The sequence below is a fragment of the Cervus elaphus genome, chromosome 4 (genome assembly GCF_910594005.1).
Source record: "Cervus elaphus chromosome 4, mCerEla1.1, whole genome shotgun sequence".
In the NCBI taxonomy this organism is placed as follows: domain Eukaryota; kingdom Metazoa; phylum Chordata; class Mammalia; order Artiodactyla; family Cervidae; genus Cervus; species Cervus elaphus.
In genome coordinates, this window is record NC_057818.1 from 52,714,617 (window position 1) to 52,725,109 (window position 10,493).

Sequence of the window (10,493 nt, forward strand, 5' to 3'; positions counted from 1 at the left end):
TAGAGTGACTGCAAGGTAGTGCTTACTGTCATGAAGCCCTTGGGTGTTATGAATAAGTGGGTTCAATTTGGATGAATTCTGTGCCGCTGACTGAGCCCAGTTTTCCCTTTTATCACTCCCCCCTCTTTTTTCATGTAACTATACTAATAAGCTATTGTCAAGAAAATACCTTGTATAGGAGAGAAAAGTGAAGCTTGAACTATGGAAAGAAAATAAAAATCGTTAAAGGATGGGAGCAATGTGTGAGTTAAAAATGGAGATCCTGAAAGAGGATTGGCCTGAACTGCACTGGAAAATTTAAGGAACACAAGATCTCAGTCTTACCTCGACTGGATTGCCTTCTTTGTTCCATGTGTACCTGGATGCATCTGAAACTCCTACCAGTGTCAGCTGGTGTAGACTGTTGATTCAGAAGTATTCAGTTCAGTCGCTGTCATGCTGACTCTTTATGACCCCACAGACTGCAGCATGCCAGGCTTCCCTGTCCATCACCAACTCCCTAAGCTTGCTCAAAACATGTCCATCGAGTTGGTGATGCCATCCAACCACCAGAAGTACTAAGAAATCACAAAAAGGCAAATGTTCATCAGGTCATAATGCAGAAGTATTTAAAACTTCCATCATTTCCTTAGTCTTAATTTCTCACTTTAAAAGTGAATGAAAGCTACACTGGCAGGGAACTGGAGTAAACACTGCAATATTTAAAAGGGTAAATCCTATATAAAATTTTGAGAATATTTCTTCTTTATCTTGAGATATCACATCACCTACTACTAACCTGCTCTTGGCACAGTAAATCCAATAAATTAATGATATGTCTTATTATTCCACAAGCCACTTGAAATCAGAGAGGCCATGATGCTCAAGTCTAGAAAAACTATACAACAAAACTGATTACCTCCAAAACTGAAAAATCCCACAAAGTCCAAAAAGGCTGTCCTGTCTACTTTTCAATGGCATAAGAATGAAATAATCTATAGTGAAAACTTAAAAAAAAAAAACACACTGGAGAAAAAAGTTAAATGTGCATAAACGCATCTTACAAATAAAATATTATCAACATGCTTCCCCACATGCTTCATCTAACTTTTTTCCTTCCTTTTTTTATAACTGAAATAAGTACAAATCCATGATATCTTGTCACTTCTCCCTAAAATATTTTCATATATTTCTCAAAAACATACGGACATTTATTTGCATAACCACAATCTAGGTGGCACAGTGGTAAATAATCTGCCTGCAGGAGAAGCTGGAGACACGGGTTCAATCCCTGGGTCGGGAACAGCCCCTGGAACAGGAAATGGCAACCTGCTCTGGTATTCTCTGTCCATGGGAAATACCATGGACAGAGGAGCCTGGAGGGCTACAGTCCATGGGGTTGCAAAGAGTGGGACACAAGTGAACATGCACTCACGCACATACTCATGTAATACCAGTATCACACTGAACAAAATTAATAGTCTCTTTAATATTAATTTACTCTATCCTTATTTGAAGTTCCAAATTCTTTCAAGTGTCTTACACTTGTTTTTTTTAATCAATATCAAAACATGTCCATTCAATGAATGATTTTTCCATAAGTCTCGTGACCTTCCTGCATCTTTGTATTGTCTGCTTTTTTTTTCACTAGAAAAATATTTCATTCTAGTAAGTGTATAGTTCCATCTCATTGGGGTTTTAATTTGAATTTCCTTGATGATAGTGATGTTGATTCTAATATCATGTCCTTAGTTCAGTCATATATGTTCTTTGGCTAAGTGTCTGTTCAAAACTTTTGCTTATATACTTTTTTTAATGGGCTATTTTCTTGGTGTTGAACACAAGTTCTTTTTTAATGTTATGCTTCACAAATATTTTCTCCCAGTCTGTAGCTTCTCTTTGTATTTTTACAAATGTCTTTTGAAAAGCTGAGGTTTAAAATTTCAATGAAGCCCAACTTACCAAATTTTCTTGTATGGATCATAATAAAAACTCCTTCCCTATTCAAGCTGACAGGTGATGAAAAAAAACTGTCCAGTTTTTTCAAAAGCTTTTTATTATTTAGGATTAAAAGTTTGAATGAAGATCCATTTTGAGTAAACTTTTTATACGGTGTGGTGTATAGGTTAAGATTCACTCTTTTGCACATTGATGTTTAATTATTCCTGCACATTTCAGTGAAATACTATTTCTCTCATTGAATTGCCCGGGCATACTTTTAAAAAATATCAATTGACCACATATGTGGGTCTATGTTTGGACTCTATTTAACATCCTACTGCTCTATATGTTTATTGTTTTACACACTGTCTCAATTTACAGTAACTTTATAGTTTATGGTAAGTCTTGATATCAGATATTATGAGTCTTCAAACATTGTTCTTCATTTTTTATATTTTTAAGGCTATTCTTGTTTCTTTGCTTTTTGCAAAGATATTTTAAATAGCTTGTCAATTTCTGCAACAACTCCTGCTGCGATATTGAGCAGGACCATGGGCTTCCTTTGTGGCTCAGCTGGTAAAGAATCTGCCTGCAAAGTGGGAGACCTGGGATTGATTCCTGGGTTGGTAAGATCCCCTGGAGAAGGGAAAGGCTACCCACTCCAGTATTCTGGCCTGGAGAATTCCATGGACTGTGTAGTTCAAGGGGTTGCAAAGAGTCAGACACAACTGAGCATTCACGTTCGTGTTCATGTTGCACTTACAGATCAATTTAGGATGAATGGCTTACCAATATTGACTCTTTCATTCTATGGAACAAGCTCTTTATTTGTTTGAATAGTCTTTTAATTCTTTCATCAGTAATTTTACTGTGCAGCATAGAGATCACACACACCCCCATCACAACAACCAAATTATGTATTTGGCACTACTGTAATTGGCACTATGCTGTGTGATTAATCGCTCAGTGATACCCAACTCTCTGTGGCCCATGGACCATAGTCCACCCGGTTACTCTGTCCATGGGATTTCCCAGGCAAGAATACTGGAGCAGGTTGCCATTTCCTACTCTAGGGCGTCTTCCTCACTCAGGGATCAAACCGTGTCTCTTGGCATCCCCTGCATTCACAGGCAGACTCTTTATCACTAGTGCCACCTAGGAAGCCCATAACTGGTAATGCTTTTTTGGCCGTGCCAGTGTCTTGGTTGTAGTATGAGGGATCTTTCATTGTAACACATGGGCTTCTCTCTAGTTGTGGCCTGTCGGCTTCAGAGCCCATGGATTCAGTAGTTGTGGCAGGCAGGCTTAGTTGCCATGCAGCATGTGAGATCTTAGAACCCCCACCAGGGATAGACTCTGTGTTTTCTACCTTAGAAGGCAGATTCTTAACCAGTGGATGATCAGGGAAGTCCCTGCTTTTTTCTTCCTTAATTTCAGTTTCCAGTAGTTCAAGCATAGTGATTTTATGTTTTGTTTTCTTTTTGTCCATGACCCAAGGCAGGCAGGATGTGGGATCTTAGTTCTCCGCCCAAGTTTTGAACCCAAGCCCCATGTAGTGGAAGCAAGGAGTCTTAACTACTGGACCACCAGGGAAGTCCTGATTTTGTATATTTTTGTATATTTGTATACTGGCCTGTGACTTTGCTAAACTCACTACTTCTACTACTTTTTTCTGTTGATTCTTTGGACTTTTTTGCATAGAGAATCTTGCCTTCTGCAATTAGAGAGTTTTGTTTCTCCCTTTTCTATCTGTATATCTTTTCTTTTTCTCACTTTAGTGCACTGGCTTTTAGCTCCTATATGATGTTAACATGGGTGGTGAGAGTAGAAATCTTTCACTTCTTTCCAAACTTTGGGTAAAAGCTTCAAACAGTTCAGCTCAGTCACTCAGTCATGTCCAACTCTTTGTGACCCCATGGACTGTAGCACGCTAGGCTTCCCTGTCCATCACCAACTCCCAGAGCTTGCTCAAACTCATGTCAATCGAGTCTGTGATGCCATCCAGCCATTTCATCCTCTGTTGTCCCCTTCTCCTCCTGCCTTCAATCTTTCCCAGCATCAGGGTCTTTTCTAAGGAGTCAATTCTTCGCATCAAGTGGCCAAAGTATTGGAGCTTCAGCATCAGTCCTTCCAATGAATATTCAGGACTGATTTCCTTTAGGACTGACTGATTTGATCTCCTTGCAGTTCAAGGGACTCTCAAGAGTCTTCTCCAACACCACAGTTCAGAAGCATCAATTCTTTGGTGCTCTTTATGACCATATAAAGCTTTCTTTATGGTCTAGCTTTCACATCCATACATGACTACTGGGAAAATCATAGCTTCGACTAGATGGACCTTTGTTGGCAAAGTAATGTCTCTGCTTTTTAATATGTTGTCTAGGTTGGCCATAGCTTTTCTTCTGAGGAAGCGTCTTTAAATTTCATGGCTGCAGTCACCATCTGCAGTGATTTTGGAGCCCAAGAAAATAAAGTCTGTCACTGTTTCCGCTGTTTCCCTGTATATTTGCCATGAAATGATGGGACCAGATGCCATGATCTTAGTTTTTTGAATGTTGAGTTTTAAGCCAGTTTCTTCACTTTTTAAAGCTACTTTTTTCACTGAAAGCTTCAATAATTCACCATGAAAAATAATGCAATGCAGGGACTTCCCTGACTGTTCAGTGGCTAAGACTTCTCATGCCCAATGCAGGAGGCTCAGGTTCAATCCCTGGTCAGGGAACTAGATTCCATATGCATGCCAGAGCTAAGAGTACACACATAGCAACAAAGATCCTGTGTGCCATAGCTAAGACCCAGCCCAGCCAAGTACATAAATATTTTTAAAATGATGTTGTCAAACGTTGTAAATCAGCTGTACTATGAAAAAAGACAAAAAATTGATGTTGTCAGTATTTTGCCAACCTCCTTTATCAATTCAATGAAGTTTCCCTTATATTCTTAGTTTTTCCTTTTTCTTCTGAGTCATGAATGGATGTTTAAATGCTTTTCCTACATCTCTTCTTTTCAGTGGATATATATAATGAACTAGACGGACTACTTTCCATATACTGAAACAATCTGCATTTCCAGAAGCTATACCACTTTGTCATGATGCATTATCCTTTTTTATTAATTGCTGAACATGATAATATCTTGTTGAGGATTCTGTGTCTACGTTCATGAAGGATACTAGTTAATCATTTTCCACTCTTATAATGTGACTGTTGGATTTACTTATCAGTGTAACCCTAGTTTCACCATAAAATCACTTAGAAATGTTTCACTTCTAATTTTTTTTGAAGATTTTTGGGTAGAATTAGTGTCATTTTTTTCCTCTTATATGTTGGCTAAAATTTGCCAGTAAAGCCATCTGCCCCTAGGTTGTCTTTGTTAGAAGGCTTTTAATCTGTTAATTCAACTTCTTTAAGCAATAAAGTACTATTCCTGTTTGTCCACTTCTTGTGTGTCCATAAGTAACTTGTGTCTTTCAAGGATCCTGTACATTTTGCTTAAACTGTCAAATTTTGGGGAACAAAAGTGTTCCTGTTTTCATAAATGGATTCCTAATATTCATGGAGACCTCAACACTCACAAACCATGAAGTGGGTGGACACTCTGGGACTGATGCTCCTGGTGCAACAGGTATCACTAGCTTAACATACTTTAATTCCATTTGGGCTAGAGAATGCATAATTTTACTTTAAAAAAATGTAGCATGTCTTGTTTTATGGCCCAGCATACAATTTTTCTTGGTGAATGTTCCAAATGCACTTGAAAGGAATGTGTATTTGATCACTGTTGGATGAAGTGTCCTCTAACTGGTAATTAAGTCAAGTTGGGTAGTAAGTAGTGCTGTTCAAGTCCTCTGTATCTTATGGTGATGTTCTCTCATTTTGTTTCTATCCATTACTAAGATAACTACTGAGGTCTCCAACTATACTTGTGATTCCTTATCAGGTTTTGCTTCATGAATCTTGAAACTCTGTTGTTAGAGGCATACACATTTAGCATTGCACGTTTTCTTTTAGTATCCCTGGTAATATCCTTTGTACAAATTCTTTGTTGATATTAACATAGCTAGTCCAGCTTTCTTTTGATTAGTTTTAGCACAGCATATGGAGAAGGCAATGGCAACCCACTCTAGTACTCTTGCCTGTAAAATCCCATGGATAGAGGAGCCTGGTAGGCTGCAGTCCAGGGGGTCGCAAAGAGTCAGACACGACTGAGCAACTTCACTTTCACTTTTCACTTTCATGCATTGGAGAAGGAAATGGCAACCACTCCAGTGGTCTTGCCTGAAGAATGCCAGAGACAGAGGAGCCTTGGTAGGCTGCCATCTATGGGGTCGCACAGAGTGGGACACGACTGAAGCGACTTAGCAGCAGCAGCATGGCATAACTTTTTCCATCTTGGTCTTTTAACCTACTTATCGCTTTACATTTAAAAAGTTTCTTAAACATAGAGCATACAGTTGGGTTTTTTTTTTTTTTTCTTTTATCTGACAATCTGTTTTAAATGGTGTGTTTAGAGCATTTACATTTAATGTAATTACTGCCTACTATCATGCCAATTGTTTCCTATTTGTACCATGTATTATTTGTTCTACTTACCTATCTGCTTTGCATTTTATCTCCACTACTGGCTTATTAGTTATATGCCACTTAAAGTTTTTTTAAAATGGTTGCTTTATACTCATTTTTCACAATATTGATTCTTCCAATCCATGAACACAGTATATTTCTCCATCTATTTGTGTCCTCTTTGATTTCTTTCATCAGTGTTTTATAGTTTTCTATATATAGGTCTTTTGTTTCTTTAGGTAGATATACTCCTAAGTATTTTATTCTTTTTGTTGCAATGGTGAATGGTATTGTTTTCTTAATTTCTCTGTTTTCTCATTGTTAGTGTATAGGAATGCAAGGGATTTCTGTGTGTTAATTTTATATCCTGCAACTTTACTATATTCATTGATTAGCTCTAATAATTTTCTGGTAGAGTCTTTAGGGTTTTCTATGTAGAGGATCATGTCATCTGCAAACAGAGAGAGTTTTACTTCTTTTCCTATCTGGATTCCTTTTACTTCTTTTTCTGCCCTGATTGCTGTGGCCCAAACTTCCAAAACTATGTTGAATAGTAGTGGTGAGAGTGGGCACCCTTGTCTTGTTCCTGATTTTAGGGGAAATGCTTTCAACTTTTCACCATTGAGGATAATGTTTGCTGTGGGTTTGTCATATATAGCTTTTATTATGTTGAGGTATGTTCCTTCTATTCCTGCTTTCTGGAGAGTTTTTATCATAAATGGATGTTGAATTTTGTCAAAGGCTTTTTCTGCATCTATTGAGATAATCATATGGTTTTTATCTTTCAATTTGTTAATGTGGTGTATTACATTGATTGATTTACAGATATTAAAGAATCCTTGCATTCCTGCCCACTTGGTCATGATGTATGATCTTTTTAATATGTTGTTGGATTCTGTTTGCTAGAATTTTGTTAAGGATTTTTGCATCTATGTTCATCAGTGATACTGGCCTGTAGTTTTCTTTTTTTGTGGCATCTTTGTCTGGTTTTGGTATTAGGGTGATGGTGGCCTCATAGAATGAGTTTGGAAGTTTACCTTCTTCTGCAATTTTCTGGAAGAGTTTGAGTAAGATAGGTGTTAGCTCTTCTCTAAATTTTTGGTAGAATTCAGCTGTGAAGCCATCTGGTCCTGGGCTTTTGTTTGCTGGAAGATTTCTGATTACAGTTTCGATTTCCATGCTTGTGATGGGTCTGTTAAGATCTTCTATTTCTTCCTGGTTCAGTTTTGGAAAGTTATACTTTTCTAAGAATTTGTCCATTTCTTTCAAGTTGCCCATTTTATTGGCATATAGCTGCTGGTAGTAGTCTCTTATGATCCTGTGTATTTCAGTGTTGTCTGTTGTGATCTCTCAATTTTCATTTCTAATTTTGCTGATTTGGTTTTTCTCCCTTTGTTTCTTGATGAGTCTGGCTAACGATTTGTCAATTTTATTTATCTTTTCAAAAAACTGGCTTTTAACTTTGTTGATTTTTGCTATGGTCTCTTTTGTTTCTTTTGCATTTATTTCTGCCCTAATTTTTAAGATTTCTTTCCTTCTACTAACCCTGGGGTTCTTAATTTCTTCCTTCTCTAGTTGCTTTAGGTGTAGAACTCCATTTATTTGACTTTTTTCTTGTTCCTTGAGGTAAGCCTGTATTGCTATGAACCTTCCTCTTAGCACTGCTTTTACAATGTCCCATAGGTTTTGGGTTATTGTGTTTTCATTTTCATTCATTTCTATGCATATTTTGATTTCTTTTTCGATTTCTTCTGTGATTTGTTGGTTATTCAGAAGCGTGTTATTTAGCCTCCATATGTTTGAATTTTTAATAGTTTTTTTTTCCCTGTAATTGAGATCTAATCTTACTGCATTGTGGCCAGAAAAGATGACTGGAATGATTTCAATTTTTTTTAATTTACCAAGGCTAGATTTATGGCCCAGGATGTGATCTATTCTGGAGAAGGTTCTGTGTGCACTTGAGAAAAAGGTGAAATTGATTGTTTTGGGGTGAAATGTCCTATAGATATCAATTAGGTCTAGCTGGTCCTTTGTGTCATTTAAAGTTTGTATTTCCTTGTTAATTTTCTGTTTAGTTGATCTATCCATTGGTGTGAGTGGGGTATTAAAGTCTCCCACTATTATTGTGTTATTGTTAATTTCCCCTTTCATACTTGTTAGCATTTGCCTTACATATTGCGGTGCTCTGTGTTCATGGATCGGAAGAATCAATATAGTGCAAATGAGTACACTACCCAAAGCAATCTATAGATTCAATGCAATCCCTATCACGCTACCAATGGTATTTTTCACAGAACTAGAACAAATAATTTCACAATTTGTATGGAAATACAAAAAACCTCGAATGGCCAAAACAATCTTGAGAAAGAAGAAAGGAACTGGAGGAATCAACCTGCCTGACTTCAGACTCTACTACAAAGCCACAGTCATCAAGACAGTATGGTACTGGCACAAAGACAGAAATATAGATCAATGGATCAAAACAGAAAGCCCAGAGATGAATCCACGTACCTATGGACACCTTATCTTTGACAAAGGAGGCAAGAATATACAATGGAAAAAAGACAACCTCTTTAGCAAGTGGTGCTGGAAAACTGGTCAACCACTTGTAAAAGAATGAAACTAGAACACTTTCTAACACCATACACAAAAATAAACTCAAAATGGATTAAAGATCTAAATGTAAGACCAGAAACTATAAAACTCCTAGGGGAGAACATAGGCAAAACACTCTCCGACATAAATCACAGCAAGATCCTCTATGACCCACCTCCCAGAATATTGGAAATAAAAGCAAAAATAAACAAATGGGACCTAGTGAAACTTAAAAGCTTCTGCACAACAAAGGAAACTATAAGCAAGGTGAAAAGACAGCCCTCAGAATGGGAGAAAATAGCAAACGAAGCAACAGACAAAGGATTAATCTAAAAAATATACAAGCAACACCTGCAGCTCAATTCCAGGAAAATAAATGACCCAATCAAAAAATGGGCCAAAGATCTAAACAGACATTTCTCCAAAGAAGACACAGATGGCTAACAAACACATGAAAAGATGCTCAACATCACTCATCAGAGAAATGCAAATCAAAACCACAATGAGGTACCATTACACGCCAGTCAGGATGGCTGCTATCCAAAAGTCTACAAGCAATAAATGCTGAAGAGGGTGTGGAGAAAAGGGAACCCTCTTACACTGTTGGTGGGAATGCAAACTAGTACAGCCACTATGGAAAACAGCATGGAGATTCCTTAAAATACTGGAAATAGAACTGCCATATGACCCAGCAATCCCACTCCTGGGCATACACACCGAGGAAACCAGAACTGAAAGAGACACGTGTAATCCAATGTTCATCGCAGCACTGTTTATAATAGCCAGGACATGGAAGCAACCTAGATGCCCATCAGCAGATGAATGGATAAGAAAGCTTTGGTACATATACACAATGGGATATTACTCAGCCATTAAAAAGAATACATTTGAATCAGTTCTAATGAGATGGATGAAACTGGAGCCCATTATACAGAGTGAAGTAAACCAGAAAGATAAACACCAATACAGTATACTAACACATATATATGGAATTTAGAAAGATGGTAACGATAACCCTATATGCGAGACAGAAAAAGAGACACAGATGTATAGAACAGACTTTTGGACTCTATGGGAGAAGGCGAGGGTGGGATGATCTGAGAGAATAGCATCGAAACATGTATATTATCAAGTGTGAAACAGATCGCCAGTCCAGATTGGATGCATGAGACAAGTGCTCAGGGCTGGTGCACTGGGATGACCCAGTCTATCTTCTAATAATAATATGCAAATTCATAGTGTACAATAGCTACTTCCAACTTCCTTCTGTCCTGTTTTGTGGTATTGTTACAGTACACTTTACTTTTATACTATAAACTCACAAAATCTTGCTATTTTTGTCTTAGTGAATCATATTTTCTCATATTTAGAAATAGGAAAAATTGTATTTACCTCCTTTTTAAGTCTTTTTCAAAC